This window comes from Hypanus sabinus, chromosome 3 (genome assembly GCF_030144855.1).
Source record: "Hypanus sabinus isolate sHypSab1 chromosome 3, sHypSab1.hap1, whole genome shotgun sequence".
Lineage (NCBI taxonomy): Eukaryota > Metazoa > Chordata > Chondrichthyes > Myliobatiformes > Dasyatidae > Hypanus > Hypanus sabinus.
The window spans coordinates 32,276,376-32,295,647 of record NC_082708.1 but is presented as its reverse complement, the minus strand read 5'-3'; the positions used below and the strand labels follow the sequence as shown (position 1 = coordinate 32,295,647).

General features: G+C 41.5%; 1 protein-coding gene across 1 annotated transcript in view; it reads right to left on the bottom strand.

The window, feature by feature from the left end:
- LOC132391170 (LHFPL tetraspan subfamily member 6 protein) overlaps window positions 1-19,272 on the bottom strand; it is a 162,199-nt gene that overhangs the window by 21,302 nt on the left and 121,625 nt on the right. The window lies entirely within an intron of this gene.

The window sequence follows — 19,272 nt, the reverse complement described above, 5'->3', positions numbered from 1 at the left end:
TAATTGTATTTTGTAAATATACACAAATTTAGAATTTGATGGCTGCAACACACTCAACAAAAGTTGGGACAGAGTTAAAATAAGATTGAAAAGTGCACAGAATATTCAAGTAACACCGGTTTGGAAGACTCCACATTAAGCAGGCTAATTGGTAGCAGGTGAGGTATCATGACTGGGTACAAAAGTAGCGTCCATCAAAGACTCAGTCTTTGCAAGCAAGGATGGGTCGTGGCTCACCCTTTTGTGCCAAAGTTCAGGAGAGAATTGTTAGTCAGTTCAAAAGGAACATTTCCCAATGCAAGATTGCAGAGAATTTAGGTCTTTCAATATCTACAGCACATAATATTGTGAAAAGATTCAGAGAATTCAGAGATATCTCAGTGCGTAAAGGGCAAGGTTGGAAACCACTGTTGAATGCGCGTGATCTTCGAGCCCTCAGGCGGCACTGCCTAAAAAATCATCATGCTACTGTGACAATTATAGCCACCTGGGCTCGGGAGTACTTTGGAAAACCATTCTCTCACGGATTTTGACACAAAGGGGTGAGTCACAACCCATCCTTGCTTGCAAAGACTGAGCCTTTGATGGACACTACTTTTATACCCAGTCATGATACCTCACCTGCTACCAATTAGCCTGCTTAATGTGAAGTCTTCCAAACTGGTGTTACTTGAATATTCTGTGCACTTTTCAATCTTATTTTAACTCTGTCCAAACTTTTGTTGAGTGTGTTGCAGCCATCAAATTCTAAATTTGTGTATATTTACAAAATACAATTAAGTTGGTCAGTAAAACTATTGAAAATCTTTTCTTTGTACTTTTGGCAGTTAAATAAACGTTCATGTGAATTAACATATCACAGATTTTTGTTCTTATTGCATTTTGGAAAATATCCCAACTTTTCTGGAAATGGGGTTTGTAGTTTTCATATAATATGATGCATAATAGCTTAAAATACAGCATTAGCTATCTAAAGGATCATCTAGCTAAAATAGAGCTAATTATGAGCAGTGTCTTGCCTGAAGTTATAAAAGTTCTTAATTTGTTTTGTTTCCTTTGAGATTTATAGCTATTATAGCCTAGTATTGTAAAATGAAAATCAAGCAATTGCTGGCAGTCTCTCAGCCCAGATCTACCTTGAAAGAAAGACTTGCATTTATGGAGTGCCAGTTTCAATGTGGGCTGAATCCTGCTATACTATGATATGTAGGTAAAGTGTTTTTCATTACTGAAGTCACATAGGAAACTTGCAGCCAGATCCCACCAAGGTAAAGATAATGATGAGATCATCTCTACTTATGTTTTGGTTGTGAGATGAATATAGGTCAGAGCCATTGTAATGTGAACAAATTCACCAGAGATGCACTGCTGGGAGATATAAAGTAGTTTTTATTTGACAGAATGAGACACTGCCTGAAGGAAGAGGGCTGCTTGACCCAATGTTGCATGATTTTTTATATGCTAAAGATCAAAGACCAATTCTATATTTGCAATGTATCAATAATGCTTCCTTTGAATTACATACAACTTTCACATCTCCTCCTTCATGCCCGCACTCCAGACACCCAAAATTAATGTTAATCAGCATTGTCAATTTCTTCCATTAAATGCTGTTCACAGCTCTAGAAACTTACTATCCAGAGCTGCATTTTAAATTTAATCTACAGTCCAAGTTCAAGTCTAAAGATTGGCTGCTGAGTTTAATATTTTGCTATATAGCCTAACTCCAGAATGCTTCCTAACAATGGCAAAGAAATTCCTCTCCTCTTCAAAATAGTGTACACTGAGGTAACAACTGCTTCTCAATTTACTATCTCATCTACAGAAGATCATCAGCAAACGAGAAGGCTGAAAAGTTGGTCTGGATTAAGAACACACAGTGATGGACTGAAATTTGAACTCACTAAGGCAAAACTGATGACTATAATCAATGGCTCAGTATTAAACAGGGCTGACGACTCAACTATTCACATAACAATGGACACATCTAATTCTAAGGACATAGAAACCAAATCAAGACTTATTTTCCCTGTTCATTTTCACAAGCGAGCTGGAGTCACCCAACAAACAATTTCTTCTAAATCCATCCACAGAATTAAAGAGAATTCCACTCCTTGGCTAATTATAATTATAGCATTTATTTCCAACAAATGATGTGGCTGTCATTGGGTGTGCTGACTTCCAGAGCATATGGACAGGAAAGGAATGGAGGGTTATGGGCTGAGTGCAGATCAGTAGGACTAGGTGAGAGTAAGCATTTGGCACGGACTAGAAGGGCTGAGATGGCTTGTTTCCATGCTGTAATTGTTATATGGTTATATGGCACAACCCATCTACTGCCAACATTACCAGAGTCTTACCGCTACAAACTGGATTAGGTCAAAAATCAGTTGCGCTATTTGTTATGCCTAAGTGGCATCATGAAACACAACCTTTGACATGTTTTGAAGTATTTGCAGTCATTTCCTTTAAATGGCAGGAAATTGGTCGGGGCACAATTCACCCTAACACTTATGTCATGTCTCTACTGTGATGACATCATCAATGTGCTCATCGCCGATTCACTACTTAGCAACAGAAATTGGGATCATAAGTTCATAAATATCTCACAGTCCATCACAATGAAAGGAATGAAGCCTTAATGATTTCGAGTATTCCTCTGGGTTTGCCTTATTTTATATTGAATTCCTTTTCCTTTTGTTGCCTTTGTTGCTAGTAGGCCTCAGTCCACTCCGAGTGAACATTTCATGGGCCCCTCAATGTTGCCTACTGATCTGGCTTCATGTTTGGTGGTGTGGAGGGGTGGGGGTAGAGACACATCCAACACCACTCATCTCCCTTCCCAGCTTTAAGCTGAATTTTTGATTGAATTGCAACAGCAACTTCCAATTTGTTTTGGGGCAAAGCATAGTGACTATTCTATGCTGTAAAGATAGGCAAAATCCATTTTCTAGGCTGCAGGTTTAACTATTTGGGTATTCTTTCAGCTGGCTCTTCATCTTCAACCTGGTGGAACTCAGCTCATTCATATTTTGCTTGGTTTCTACCACACGACTTATCTTCAGTGATACTGGCTCATGACTTACCCTATGGTGTCAACCTTCTGTAGGATGAGATTCAGCCAAGAGTTATAAAATCACTACAGCACAGAGAGAGATCAAGTCAGTGCTGGCTGTTTGCAGAGCAATCCAGGTGTTTTCTCCTGTCCCCTGCAACTTGCAAATTATTTCTCCTCAATTACCCATTCAATTCACTGTTTGACTTTGTAACACCCTAGGAGCTGGTAGTAGTGGACCAAGCAACAAATTCAAAAAAGTTTCTCACGATTTCCACAGGGAAGCAAAGCAGAAATGGGTAAGTATCTCAGCATTTTCTCTGTTGCACATCAGGGATTTTTGAATCCTTGAGTTCCCTTGAGCAATCTATTTTGATGCATTAAATTTTCCATTAAGTCTGTTCATTGCACTGTACACTTCCCTTTCCTGGCTGTGCATAGACCACAGAATTTGAACGAAGCTGTCCAAAGAAACACACAGTCCTAATCATCAAAGTTATTGCTTCTCCATAATGACATTTACGTTGCCATGGGAGCAGTCAGACCTCTGGTAGGAGAGAGCCAGCTGCTTCTCCTCCTGTCTGCTGGTAGCATTGCGGACAGCAGATTCAGCTGCTGGAGATCGGACTCTGTTCAGCTGCATCTGGACTCCATTCACTGTTGCCACCGTTGGCATTAACAAGAATGTGGAAGCATCCCGTCCGGATGCATACAGGTAGGGCAACTGCTCTGCCACTGACTGCCAAGACACTGCCGAAAGTTGTCGGCACAGCTCAGTACATCACGGAAACCAGCTTCCCCTTCACAGACCGTCTACATGTCTTGCTGCCTCGGTAAAGCAGCCATCGCAACCAAAGACCTCACCTCCCTGGACATTCTCTCTTCTCCGCCCTCCTCCCAGAAGATAGAAAAGCCTGAATGCATATACTAACAGGCTCAAGGACAGCTTCTATCCCACCTACATTTGAATATACAATGAGATTGACTCCTGACCTCACAGCCTTCTTCATCGTGGCCTGCACCTTATTAGCTGCCTGCACCGCACTTTCTCTCTGATCATAACATTATATTTTGCATAATTTTATTGCTTATCCCTTGCGCTACCTCAACATCTTGAAAGACCAAGATGGATGGTACAACTTTCCACTGTACTTTGTTACATATGACAATAATGAACCAATTTACTGTTATTGGCGTACTAGGGATTGCACTGCAGGCCAAACATCCTCTGATTCAATGTTATTGATAATGCTCTTTAGTTAGATACAGATACAGGGAACCACTATAAAGAGAGATATAAAGATTAGCGTTATTTATTTAAAGATAGCAATAACGTGCTTTAGTAGCAGCTTTGCAATCCACAGGACTATGAGTGGACAAAGTTTGACACTGAACTATGAGGACCAAAAGCTGAAGTAGTTGCATCTTAATGGAAGTGGTGAAGAAGAATGAAGGTGATCCCTGAGTTCAAGACTCTGGGCAGCTGTGACAGCACAATATGGCAGCTCGAAGAGCCACTACCTCACAGTGCAGAGACCCAGCCTTGACCCTGACTTAGGGCACACTGTCTGTGGAGTTTGCATGTTCTTCTGTGACATGTTCCCAGTTTCTTTCCACATCCCAAAGATGTCTGGGTTGGTTAGTTAATTTACCCACATAAATTCCTCCTAGCGTGTAGGTGAGTGGTAGAATCTGGGGTAAGTTGATGAGAATTTGGGGCATAAACAAAAAGAAGCTGAGATTAGGGTACAGTTAGTGTAAATGGGTGCTTGATGGTCAGTACGGCCTAAGAGGAGCTGAAGGGCCTGTTTCTGTGCTATATCTCTCCACAACTTTGGCAACTGACCACTAATGCAGGATCAATAAAGTGTGCAGACGGCAAAGGTAGCAGAGCATTACAGAGCGGGAAGAAGTTTTTGCGATACGAAGGCATTCCTTTGAAAGGAATCATTAAAATTTCATGTTGAATGCATTATCAGATTAATAGTGATAGGGACGGAGAATTGACACAAGTTAAAAGTAGGGAACCAAGAAGGTTTGGGTGTTGGCAACAAACTATAGGACAATACAACCACCTTCCATTACCTGTTCTCATTTCCATTCTGATTGTCTTCTGAATAACAGAAAATAAAACATTCTTCAATATAAACTGCCATCAGCATAACATGGTGGAAGTGAAGAAGGCAAAGATTTAGCTTATTTATAGGGAAGCCACAGCACGCATGTAAGCAATCCCAGTTACATATAACCTCTCTTTCTCCAGCAATAAACATCAAACTTTCTCCAGCGCAAGCCTCCATATGCGTTTTTACCACAGTGAAAACCAAGATCTCCTTCCATTCAACTTATGCTCCAGGAAACCTATAACATCACCCTCCCCACCCAAGGGACAACAGATAAACCCAGTCAGGTAGCAAGGAGTAGCTCTGACATCTCATAATACCACTATATACCCTGTAGAAATGTGATTCTAAGCAATGGGTTCCCTTTAGAGACTGCTTACAAAATATTTTTGAACCCAGTCATTATGCGGTGTGTTTATATCAAGTATTTTCATTTAAAAAATTATGCATTTTTGATCTTGCCTGCTTGGAATCTGGTTTAGGGTTCTGGAGTGGTGTGCTCTCTCTATCTGCACAGCATGCATTTTGCAGGAATCTGTGAGCCCTAACTCTGGCCCCTAATACCGTGCAACTCTCGACAAAAATTGAATACCTGCCAATTTTCTGGATTCCACAATGAAATCAATTCATTTTTTTTAAAAAAAAGGAAATTACATTGCAGCAATGCATTACTTATGGGAAATGGGAAGCTAGGATATTTCATTCTGCGCCAACATTAATCAGATAAGCATTCAGTAGGAAAGGGGAGAGCAAATAACCGGGGCCTAGAAGAAAAGAAACAATGTCAGAGATAAGACTCTTAAAGAGTTAATTGGTTCAGTTACACCTCTTGCAATGAAGTTCTTTATTCTTGTTGCTCAGAAATCAAGTCCAAGTGTAGGAAGAGTGTAGCGGACTGTCACTTCTGTCATCCGGCATCAGACTGCCGAATAATAGCCCCTTGTTGTGGCTCCAATTGTCTCCACAGAACTGCAGACAACTCCTTTCAATCTCAATGACGCAGCAACCATTCTGGAATTTCCCACTAGCTTCAGGCCTTCCCGCTTTGAAAAGAGCAAACTCACACAGAGCTTAAAGGAGGGATGCCTCTGACACCCAATGATAACTAGCCCTGAGATCCAGACCATTTGCCAGTGCATTTACCAACTGGAACAAACCTATATTGCCTCAGTCGTCATTTTTTAATTACCATGTCATTTCCATCAGAAGCAAAACTTGTTCGTATATTTCAATCTGTACAAAATAATCACAATTAGTGCAATACCTGGGAATTAAAGGGTTACATATAAGGAGCATTGAATGGCCCTGGGCCTGTACTCACAGGGGTTTAGAAGAATGGCGGGGGGTGGGGGGGGGGGGGGTGCTCACTGAAACCTATTGAATATTGAAAGGCCTGGATAGAGTGTATGCAGAAAGGGTGTTTCCTATGGTGGAGGAGTCTAGGACCAGAGGGCACAGCCTCAGAATACAAGGACGTCCCTTTAAAATGGAGATGAGGAGGGATTTCTTTAGCCAGAGCCTGGTGAATCTATGGAATTCACTGCCACGTAAGGCTGTGAAGGCCAAGTCATTGGGCATATTTAAAGCAGGGGTTGATAGATTCCTGATTAGTCAAGGCATCAAAGGGTATGGGGAGAAAGCAGAACAATGGAGTTGAGAGGGATAATAAATCAGCCACGACGTAATGGCAGTACAGACTCGATGGGGCAAATAGCCCAATTCTGTGCTTATGTGTAATGATCTTCATACAATATTACAATGCTGAAATGAAGCAAATACTATTTTACATTTTCTTCCTTCACTATTGTCAGACTGCACATCTCCTGTGTACTCAGGCAGGCAACAAATCTCACATTCATAGTCCTCATATGTAACCCTTTAATTCCCAGGTATTGCACTAATTGTGATTATTTTGTACAGATTGAAATATAAGAACAAGAACAGGAGGTAAATCAGTTTATCACTGTCACATGTACTGAGGTACCATGAAAAACATTATCTTGGATGATGTCCGTTCAGATCATTTCATCACATCAGTGCGTTGAGTTGGTATGAAGGAAAGCAAGACCTATCTTCTCACATCACACTCCCTCCTCCCACATAACTTCCCCCCTCATATTACCTTCTAGCTTGTACTCCTTCCCCCTTTCTTTCCAGTCCTGATGAAGCATCTTGGCCTGAAATGTCAACTCTTTATTCCTCTCCACAGATGTCGCCTGAGCTGCTGAGTTCCTTCAGCGTTTGGTGGGAGTTACTCAGGATTTCCAGCATCCGCAGAACCTCTCGTGTTTATGATCCACATTGAGGAAGTTCTCCCGTAGCAGCCAACCACCAGCACACTGAGGGAGTGGGAATCAACAACACAAGAGATGTCTGCAGACGCTGAAAATCCGGAGCGACACACACAAGCACTGGAAGGGGGCAGATGGAGAGGAGTTCAAGCTGGCAAGTGATAGGTAATTCCATTCCTGATGAAGGGAATCAGCCCGAGATATTGATTGGTTATTCAAAGTCAATTTATTATCAAAGTGTGTCTGCAGTATACAACACTGAGACGCTTCTTCCCACAGACAGCCACAAAACAAAGGAGGCCCCTCCATAGTTACTGGTTGAGCTCCACCAGTGCTTTGTACATGCAGTTTAGGAGGTTGCTGTTTCATTTCCCAGTTGGTGGATGGCAGTGTGATGATTTGGATCAACCTCAGGCTGGGATGAGGGATTAACAGGCTCTCATAACCTAACACAACATGTGTGCACACCTGGATGGGGTTGGCCGGGCTGTCTTCCATGGTCGAACAACCCACAGCTCATTTGCTGCCTCACTAACAGGATGTACTGTACAATGGAACAGGCTTGATGGGCCAAATGGTTGCTTTATCATATGGGCATCAAGCGTGATGAGAGTAAGGCAGGATAATGGGGTTGAGAGGGAAAATAAATCAGCCAACAGCTTCAGAATACAAGGACATCCTTTTAGAACAGAAATGAAGAGGGACTTCGCTAGCCAGACAGTGGTCAACCTGTGAAATTCATTACTTCATTTGGCTGTGGAGGCCAAGTCATAAGGTTATTTCAAGCAGAAGGTGATAGATTCTTGATTAGTCAGGGTGTCAAAGGTTAAGGGGAGAAGGTGGGAAAATGATGTTGAGAGGTATAATAAATCAGTTCTGGCTGTACAATGGAACAGACCCGATGGGCCAAATGGCCTAATTCTACTCCTATGAGGTATGGTCTTAGAAAGGTTTGCAAAAAATAGAAAGTGGGCAGAGAGCTCACTGAGAAATGGACATGAATATACAGCAAGAAAGTCTACTAGTGAGGCATGGGCTCCTGAACATTCACCGTGGATCTGCTTGTCCTTGCATTAAGAGCCTGAGTAAAAACGTGCCGAGAAGCATAACCCAAACTTGTTTACATAATTCTTATTAGAAATCAGATCTTCTCTCCAGTTACCCTAATCTGTCGAGAGAATTTATGTAAAATCAAAATGTAGCTAACCCACTCCAGCAGAATATCTTACGTAAATGTGTTATGTCTGAATACACATACTTTGACACATCCTTGTCATTTGGTGACAACAGCAAGTGGCCATTGTCACTGATATCTACCACTTCTGCTCCTGGGTCCTGGATCATGGAAGTCGGTAACAAGCTGGTCTGATGTCAGCACTCAGCAGCTGCTCCCTGCGTTTTGCCCCTCACCTTGTGCTGCCCATGGTTGGCAAACATATGCCAATCCCATTCATTTGAATGGTGTCATAATGCCAAAAGGCACAAAAAACAGCCCCTTTAACCCCAAGTGCCATGACAGGTGAGGGTAGATGTCCGGGAAATGGAGATATGGGTGAGGGTAGATGTCTGGGAAATGGAGGGGATATGGGTGAGGGCAGCATCCACCAATACCCCTTGACTGATGTTGCTTTCACCCACATCTTGTCCATTTCCTGGACATCTGCGTAACCCATCTTCATTTTGCCATAAGAGGGACAGTTTTCCCTGCCCTTACCTACCACCCCATGAGCCTGTGCATCCAGCACATCATTCTCCACAACTTCCACCATCTTCAGCGGGATCCTACCATCAAACTCATCTTAACTCCCCCTTCATCTTCCACTTTCTGTGGGGATTGCTGTCTCTGTAGCTCCCTTGTCCATTCACCCCTCCCCACTAACTGATCTCCCTCCTGGTGCTTATCCCAGGAAGCACAACAAGTGTGACCTGTTCCCCTTCACCACCATCCCCTCTAAACTGCCGGGGTGCACAGCCATACAGTGACTGAAATCTCCTGTGCACGTAGGCTTTGCTGCTGCACAGCTGGGATTTTCTTTTACATAATGTTACTGTTAATATAACTTTGAAATTATGCTAATATAATTTAGAATAAATTAAAGACTTGTTCAATTAAGACATTCACTGATATGTTGAACCACATGCTTAGAAAAGAAGAATTTGAAGAACTGTCAATTCTTGTTGACATCTTTGGAACATTTCAAGCTTCTAATGCTGACTGCGAACGTGTCTTGTGAATTCAATCAAATGTAAATTCAGAAACATACTGGAAGTGAAACATTTGGATGATCTAATAAGGATTAAGACGCATCTGTCATCTAGATGCAAAATTAATCTGGACGGAGTTTATAGACAATGGATTTGTAATAAAGATTGATGAGTAAAAGTTTACAAATCATGAAAGTTTTTTTGTTATACTGTATTTCATAATAAATAAAATCAAAAGTATGCAACTTTCCAATTTCCATTCTAAATATTTATAGCATGCATATTACAAAATAAAAAATTAAAGAGCCACACAGTTCTCAGGCCATGCAAATATTTCCTGCTCAGAGCAATGGTTGGTCCAGACCGTTGTAAAAAAAATTAGAGGGAACATTGCTCACCACTATTCAGAGCCTCAAACAGTCCACCCAAGTGAAGCACCATTTCATTTGTAAATCTCTCATGGTCACCTACTGTATATACACTGCTCCCCACGTGACCTCCTCTACATTGATGAGATCAACAAAGAATGGGGAGCACCTTCACTTTGTCCACCAGAACACAACTGCCCACCCATTTCAATTTGACTTCCCATTCCCATTCTGATATGTCAGTCCATGGCCTCCTCTACTGCCAGGAGGAATCTACTCTCAAGTTAGAAGAGCAACACCAAATATTCTGATTGGATAGCCTCCAACCTGATGACATAAACATTGATTTCTCTAACTTCCTGTGATTTCTTCTCTATTTTCCCATTCCGGGCCCCCTCTTACCCCTTTTCTCCTCACCTGTCTGTCACCTCCCCCTAGTTCTCCATCTCCTTCCCTTTCTCTTCTCCTATCAGATTCCCATTTCTTCAGCCCTTTATCTTTTCCACACATCACCTCCCAGCTTCTCACTTCATCCCCCCCACTCCCTCACCCACCCACCACCTATCACCTACCAACTTGTATCCCTTCCCCTCTCCAAACTTCTTATTCTAGTTACTTCCCCCTTCCTTTCCAGTCCTGATGAAGGGTCTCTGCTCAAAGCATCAACCGTTTATTCTTTCACATGTAGGGTGCCTTGGCTGCATAGCAGTAAGCACGACACTATTACTGGGTTCTGGAGTTCAGAGTGCAAAGTTCAAACCCAGCGCTGTCTTTAAGGAATCTGTATGTTCCCCAAGTGACCCAAGCGGGATTCCTCCCACGTTCCAAAGACGCACTGGTTAGAGAGTGTTAACTGGGTTTTGGAAGTTGTCCTGTGATTAGGCTGGTATTGAAATAGGTAGATGGCTGGGTGGTGTGGCTCGTTGGACCAGAAGGGCCTGGTCCTTGCTGCATTTCTAAATAAACAGAAACCTCTCTTGACCCGCTGAGTTTCTGCAGCATTTGGTGTGTGTTACTACAGCTTTAGCATAACGTGATAGTTGGCATGGTCTCGTTTGGCCGAAGAACCCAAGTTGTTTCATTCCATCACTCTAATTCATACTGTGGGCAGAGTCTAGCGTTCTCCCTCCTGGGGCCTACTAACCACTCGTTAGCCTACTTCGCCCTCCTAACAGCCATCAACGGAGGTGTCCAGCACAACCAACCACACAGATGCCGCTGTGGGTAAGTTTTTCACTGCACCTGTGCACATGACAATGAGCTCGACTTTGAGGGTAAAAGCAGCCACAGGAGCTGCAGATGGTCAACCAGATCAAGCAGGGTATTTCTTCATGCTGCAGACTGTGCGCTGGGCACCAGAGACCGGTGCTCCGAACACCAGCTGCATCGCAAGTCAGCAAGACGCACAAGTCCAGTCAAGCTGCACGTCTCAAGTCGTTGCACCTTGTCTCAGCCAAACCACGGTGCCCTGAAAAGTATTCCCTGATGCTGATGCAAAACTCCTCACAGAGCCATGTTAAATTTATGCTCCCAAAGCAAGCAAAATAATCCCCAAATACAATGCGGGGGATTAGGCCAGAAGCAGGAGTCAGAGCAGCAGAGGGAAGGGAAGGCAGTGTAATTAGAAGACCTTTGACCCCCAGCTGTTTGTTCCACTGCCTTCAGCTGAGCCCATTTTAATGTCTGACAGCTCATTTTTTATATCCTTGTTAAATTCCCCATTACAAAGCCCCCCATCCATCATGTAGACAAAAAAAGTCCCTGCTTTATTCCGAACAGTTCACATGAGCTTTACTTCTGTGCACGATTCAGCGAGCAGTCCGTTCTGCCATCATGAGAGCTCCCTTGAGCTTTGAGCAATAATCGGTTCAATCCTCCTCAGAAATGGCCCTGTACCTCCGTGAATAATTCAACTGAAAGTAAGAACGCTGGGAAGAACCTCTCACTTTCTTCTTCTCCCTTTTCTCCCTAAATGTACAAATTCCAGGTCTCCACGTACTCTTGTCCACTAGTGACGACTAAAACTTCAATCAGAAATGAAGAGAGAAAAGGTAGTTCTTCTCACAGACTGTTCACTTACCGGCCTTCCTCTGTTTTTTACTTGGATGACAGCAAAAGCAGCTCCAAGATCATGACAAGCCATTAATTCATAAAAATCGCTGCAAGACTAATGGCTTGAAAACAATGAAATTTTATCTCCACCTTGATAACAGATATACTAATGCAATAAATGACCATGAATATAGATTCTTTATTGTTTAGGCATCCAGATATTGTTTAGACAGAATGTAGGCTTTCAGGTTGGAGGTTTCTAGTGAAGGAATATTTCCTCCGCACCTCCCAAAGTCAATCCCAAACTTTTCTTCTCAAGCAACCACTGCCACTTAAAGAAATCTACTGCTCTGACTACATTTAATATTATGTGAACTTCATGTTGGGAAGTCAACAAATGGATAGGAGTTTCCTCATAATTTTCAATGCAAAAATGGTGTAAGGGAAGTGTTGTGCTGGCTTGAAGGCCACATGACAGTGAATGTGGTGAGAACTCTGTGACCAGAGGGCACCTCCCGGCCTTCTCCTTTCCACCCTCCCCCCCCCCACCTTCTTTATAGGGCCCCTGCCCCCTCCCTCTTCAGTCTTGACGAAGGGACTCGGCCCAAAACGTTGACTGTTCATTTCCACGGATGCTGCTCAACCTGCTGAGTTCCTCCAGCATGTTGTGCGTGAAACCGCAGGATAGAAGAGTGTCCCTTTAGAGGAACTTCTTTAGCCAGAGGGTGGTGAACCTGTGGAATTTATTGCCACAGAACACTTGTGGATGTCAAGTCATTGGGTATATTTAAAGTGGAGGTTAAGACATTCTTGATTAGTCACAGTGTCAAAAGTTACAGTGAGAAGGTGGGAGAATGAGGTTGAGAGGGATAATTAGTCAGTCATGATTGAATGCCGAAGAAGACTCATTGGGCCAAATGGGTGATTCTGCTTCTATGTCCCATGGTCTACAATTGACTATCTAACAAAGGGAAATTGCCCTGTACAGCTTATCAAAGCTATATATATTGTAACTGCTCAAATTCTGAAATTAAACAAGAATGCCTGTTAAAAACAACATGGGAGTTCTGAACTTAACTTTCACCAGAATCCAGTTGTGATGAATAGTTATCAACCCACGCCACTCTCCAGACACATATTATACAGCTGATGGGCATTTTCAGCATATTCAGTTATTAATCTTCATTCATGTGCTTGTCTCTACATCTACATGTTACATTCATAACTAATTAACATGACTTTGTCCTCTTGCAAAAGAGGAAGGATTGTGTTTGAGTTAGTACTGAATAGCTGTAAATACACAGCAAAGGTCTTCCTTTCACTTACACATTAACAGTCATTTAAATTAATCTTTCATATGTGGTCCAAACTTAGTGATAGATGGAGTGTATGAAGTTTTGGCAATATAGCTCTGTATTTTTCTCACATATATCACAGTGTATTTAAAATATTTCTTTGTAACACTATTCTATTATATCCCAATAATCTGAAATATTGAAACATCAAAAGGCTTCCAATTTTGTCTTATTTTAATAAGACATAGCAGCCTTTCTGAAGGGAAGAAAGTTGGTGCATGCTTCCTAAGTTCTGTATGGCATTGTTAAACCTGTGTTGGGTTTGAGTCAACTTTAATCACATTTTATTGAGATCAGTGAAAATTTTTGACAAAGTTGCCAAAGACAAGATCAAGTAAAGACTTGCCAAAGACAAGATCAAGTAAAGAATATAAAAGTAGGAAAGAACTTAACAAAAGGGAATTAGGACAGATAAAAGGACCATGAAACGTCTCTGACAATTAAGGAAAATCCTTGGCATTTTACGAAAACATTAAAAATAAGAAGGTTGCTCGGGAAAGGGTAGGATCAATGAGGGAGTTTACTTCTGGAGCCAGAGGAAGTGGGTGTGGTACAAAATGAGAAATTTGCATCAATATTTAACTAAGAGGAGGGTGTGAATGATCATGAGATCTGGGAGAGGTATAATGATATTCAAGGGCATGTTGACATTAAAACGATAGTGTTGAGTCTGTTGAAGAAGGCCAGATTATTGAGAAAGGCAACACCAAATTGCAAGGGCCCTGACACATATCTTTGTCTCCTTATTAGCCACAGGTGAGGTTCCAGAGCACTGGAGAATAGCCAATATTTTTCTTTATTTAAAGGCAAATTATAGACTGGCAAGCCCGACATCAGTGGTAGGGAAAGTACTGGATTCTTAAATCCATTAGGGTTCATACAGATAGGATATTTTTACACTTGGACAAGAATGGATCAATTGAGAGTAATCAGCGTAGCTTTGAGTATGGGAGGTCACATCTCACAAAGCTGATCATGTCTTTTTATAGACGTGATGACGATGTTTAATGAGGGCAGAACATTGGATGTTGCCCATCTGGACTTTAGTAAAGCATCTGAGAGCACCCTCACGCCAGGCTGATCCAAAAGATTAAGAGACAAGGGATCCATGGAAATTTGCTGGGCTGGATTCAAAATTGGATTGGCCTTAGAAGACAGAAAAGAGTGGTAGAGGGGTATTATCATGACTGTAGGTCTGTGCACAGTGGTCAGTACTAGGACCTCTGATGTTCACGATATACATATAAATGATCTGGATAAAAATGTAGCTGGGCCAATTAGCAAGTTTGAGGACGTCACAAAAATTGGCGAAGTCGTGGATGGTGAGGAAGGTTGTCAACGAATATAGCAGAATGTAGATCAATTAGAAATATGGGCAGAGAAATGGCAAATGAAGTTTAATCCAGACAAATGTGAGGTGTTGCAATTTGGGTGGACAAATGTATGAGGGAAGTATAAAGTGTGTGGCAGAAATGGTAGGATTAATAGGCATACAGGGGTGCAAGTCAACAGGCTCACTGTGCCAGGGGCTTGGGTTCAATCCTAAGCTTCGATGCTGTCTGTGTGGATTTGCACATTCTTTTTGTGAATACATGAGTTTTCTCCAGGTGCTCTGGTTTCCTCCCACATCCCAAAGTTGTGCAGATTAAATGTTCACTGTAAATTGCCCCTAATGTGCTGGTGAATGATAGAATCTGAAATGTGGGTGAATAAAAGGAATGGTATTAATCAGTGGTAAAGATCAGTGTAAGTCAGGGTTGATGCTGGCATGGACTCAGTGAGCCAAAACGTTTTTTTGGTGATAAATCACTCCATGAGTCTAATTGACAGCTTGGATAAACAGTAATGGATGTACAGGAATGGCTGATACACTGAGTTAATCAGCTTTGAGCTGAATTTGAATCCAGCCCAGGTGGAGCAGAGAAAAGCTTTCCCTCCCTTCCAAACACAAAATCTGTTTTAACATTGCCCTTTATTCATTACTTGTTCTCAGAGTTTGCCAATTCTGTCGGAGCATTGCAGAGAAGTAGCAACCAGTGATTTCCTCCAACCTTGAAAGTCTTTTGGCAATTGTATAGGGCAAGGACACTGCAGAACAAAACAGAACCTGACAGCAATGAAAAGCTTATTTCTCTGAAATGCCTGTGTGGCCAAAAATCTAAGTGGCTCACCATTTCAACTTACGAGCAAGAATATTATAACAGTAAAAGGAAAGGGACTTTTCAAACGAGTTAGTTCACTAGATTTATAGAGCACCAAAGAATGCACAATATACTTCTGTTCCCTCAATGACTCTTTAGTTGAAGCACTGAATAATTGAACAAGTCTAGCATGCTGCTACCTTCCCGGTGCATGTCCCTTATTTAATATTGCTTTTAAAAAGCAGGTTATCAGGGGAGGGTATTGATAGTCAATTCGTTGTATGAATTTGCCGTGCACAGATTAGTTATGCTCCTGCAATATGACATTGACTGGAAGTATTTCATTAGCTGTGAAGTGTTGTGGGATGCCCGAAGGCAGTGGTTCCCACCCTTCTTTATGCCATGAACCCCTATAATTTACCAAGAGACTCCAATTTGGAACCACTGTCTGTGTGAAAGGAGCTATATTAATGCAAGACTTTCTTTAACATTATACCCACTTAGAACGAAAATTGGTTTAGGGTTAAAAATTTGATTAGATGGATAACACATGACATCTCTGGTTCTGCTTTCTCACAACAGGATAAGTTATGTGCTCAGATTTCTTAAAGGGCATAAAACTATAACGTTCTGGACTCATAAATGAGAGTTTGCTACCAACCAGACCTCAGCGGGTGCCTTAAAAATTGGGATTACAAACAAAATGCTGGAAGAACGCAGCAAGTCAGGCAGCATTTATCAAGGGAAACAAACAGACCTAGACTCCTCATCAAAATATTCACCTTTTATTTCCTTTTATAGATGCTGCCTGACCCGCTGAGTTCCTCCAGCATTTTGTGTGTTGCTCAAGATTTCCAGCATTTTTATCATATATTCAGAAAATTTGTATATTGAACATTTAATCTTCAAAACTATTTCTTTTATTGTTCTAAATCAAAAGTTCCCCAGTAGTTTCCTGAATATTAGACAATGAATAGTTAGCTGATCTAATTGTTAGCCAAGCCTCGCGCAGCTAATTGACACAAAAGCCACTTGTCAGGTTCCAATCAATGAGGTCTTTTTAAGCAATCAGCTATAAAAATGACAACAAATTAAATTTATGCAGCATCCTTTACAACAACAACACCCTGAGATAATGAACCTCATATATTAGACAAGATACCCTGAAGCTAAATCAAAGTAGTAGGTTTTAAGGTACAACTTAAAGGAGATGGAGTGAATTCCTGAGTTAAGTTGAGGATGCTGTGAGAGTTAAAGTGACTGAGATAAGGGATTCACTGGAACCCAGAATTAAGGGAGCACAGACATCTTGGAAAGATGTAGGGTAGGAGGATCTTACAGAGATAACACAGATGAAGATTTTAAACTTAAAGCATAAGTGTGCCAAGCCTGTGTAGGGTCAGCGAGCATGGAATTCATGGGAGAAATGGTTTTCTTCATGAATTAATAATGCATGTACAAGTTTACAAAAACATTAAAGTCGTATTTATGTATAGACTATCCTTTGATCTTCTGGTTGTAACTCTGCTGATTGCAATTCAGAACTACAATTCATTTCAGATTCTGATGGCTTGAAAAAGTCGAGCCATTATTTAATTGGTATCTTTGAAATGATAAAGAAATTCAATTAGTGAACCAGTTCCAGTGGATTGAAAGAGGGGCACACGTAGTTAGAAAAGTTTATCATCTTAATTAGTGAGGGCCACTTACTGAATTCATGAACAAAGAAATAACTGTGGAGATCAGGAAACAATTCCTCAAAAGGCTGTAGAAACTAGGATAATATTAGCTTTGAGACTGAGACTGATATCAAAGGATCTCTTTTTTCAAGGTGAGTTATCAAGTAGTGTTGAATAAAAGCTCACAATCTCATTAAATGGCAGGTCAGGCTCATAGGAATAGTTAGGGATCTCAGCTTCTAATGTTAGCCACACACTAAAATTCAGCATTTTCTCTGACGTTCTTTTTTTCCAATTGTTCTCAAAAGCTGAGGGAACCTCTGGCCTTGTGGTCTGAAATGCATTGGATGAAGTGGGACAGGTTCATTCCCAACTTCCAATAAATCATTGCATCGTGCAAGAATTGCAGAGCCAGTGGGATTAAAAAAAGGCAGAGAAGTGGAACAAAGAACAGCAAATGATGGAAATACTCAGGAGGCCTGGCAGCATCTGTCGAAAGAGAAATGTTTAATGTTTTTGGTTAACAACCTGTCATGAGGCGACTGCGACTATTGGACATCTCTTCATATGGTGGAATAATTGATAATTGGGTTATTATTGTAACACGTACCAAGATACAGTGAAAGGCTTTTGTTTCCATAACATGCAGAAAGATCATTCCATATGCAAGTACATAAAGAAAAATAAAATAGCGTTAAAGCTACAGGGGAAGCGCAGTGCAGGGAAACAATTAAATTTCATGAGGCATGATGAGAGATTAAGAGTTCATCTTTATCATTAGCATCCGAGGTCTGTTCAAGAGTTTTATAACAGCAGGGTCGATATTGTCCTTGAGTACGTTACTATGCATTTTCCAGCCTTTGTATATCACCTGTCAAAAGGCTTCCATGAGCTCAAGAAAGGACAGGCTCATTCCAGTGGTTTAGGTGACCAAAACTACAGCAGCGATAAGAGGAGGGTCCTCTACTGATAATATAGTTGCTTGGTACAATAGAATTGGACGTCTGGTTTTCCTCATGGGTGGCTTTGGTTTTCTCCATGGTGACTGATTGTCCTGTCAATGTTTTCTGGTTGGATTCACATACGGCACACAGCTGCATGAATGATTGTTGAAAGGCCTGTTGGCAGTTCTTGAATTCTTAGAGATATGTGGAACACTGCCCAGTAGACATCTGCAACAAATGGGAGAGGAATGCATGGCTGGAGGACTGGAAAATATTCCTTGTTTATGCCAAAACATTGCTACAAAACTCCCCTTCAGTGGAAATGAGTTTTATAGACAATAAAGAGGAACAGCTTTAGTTATATGTTGTTTATAAATCCTGGTAACTGGCTGCAGATCTGGCAATTGTTTTAAAGCAAAACTATGAAGATTAAAGATAGCCTTTGTCACACGTACATGGAAGCACACAGCGCAATGCATCATATTGCATCAATAACCAACACGGTCTGAGGATCGTGCTGGGGGCAGCCCACAAGTGTTACCACTCTTCCAGCACCAATTTAGCACATCCACAACTCACTAACCCTAACCGCACGTCTTTGGAATGTGAGAGGAAACTGGAGCACTCGGAGGAAACCCGCGCAGTTAGGGGAGATTGTACAAAGCATTAAATATTCCATGCTATTACAAGCTTTAAATCATTAATAACAACAGCCAACTACATTGTTGGTATATTGTACACATTTTTGCTGTCTCTTCCTTAAAGATTCAAACAGCCAACTATTACCTTGATGTCTATAACAAAAGCAGCTCGTTCTTTAATGATGCCTTGTGGATTATGGTCTAGGGGAGTAACTGGTAATCCAAAAATATGTCCCTTAACCTTTGGTTAACCTTCAGGAAGTACAAACTTGCTCAGATTTCACTCAGAACTGATTCCTGAAGAGAGAGAGGGGTGTTGGAGCAGGGAGAAGCCATCTGTTCCTCGTGAGTCAAATCATCAGTGCTTTGGGATTGGCATTTTATGGTTCGCTTCGACCCAGCTTGCCTGCAGCCCTGC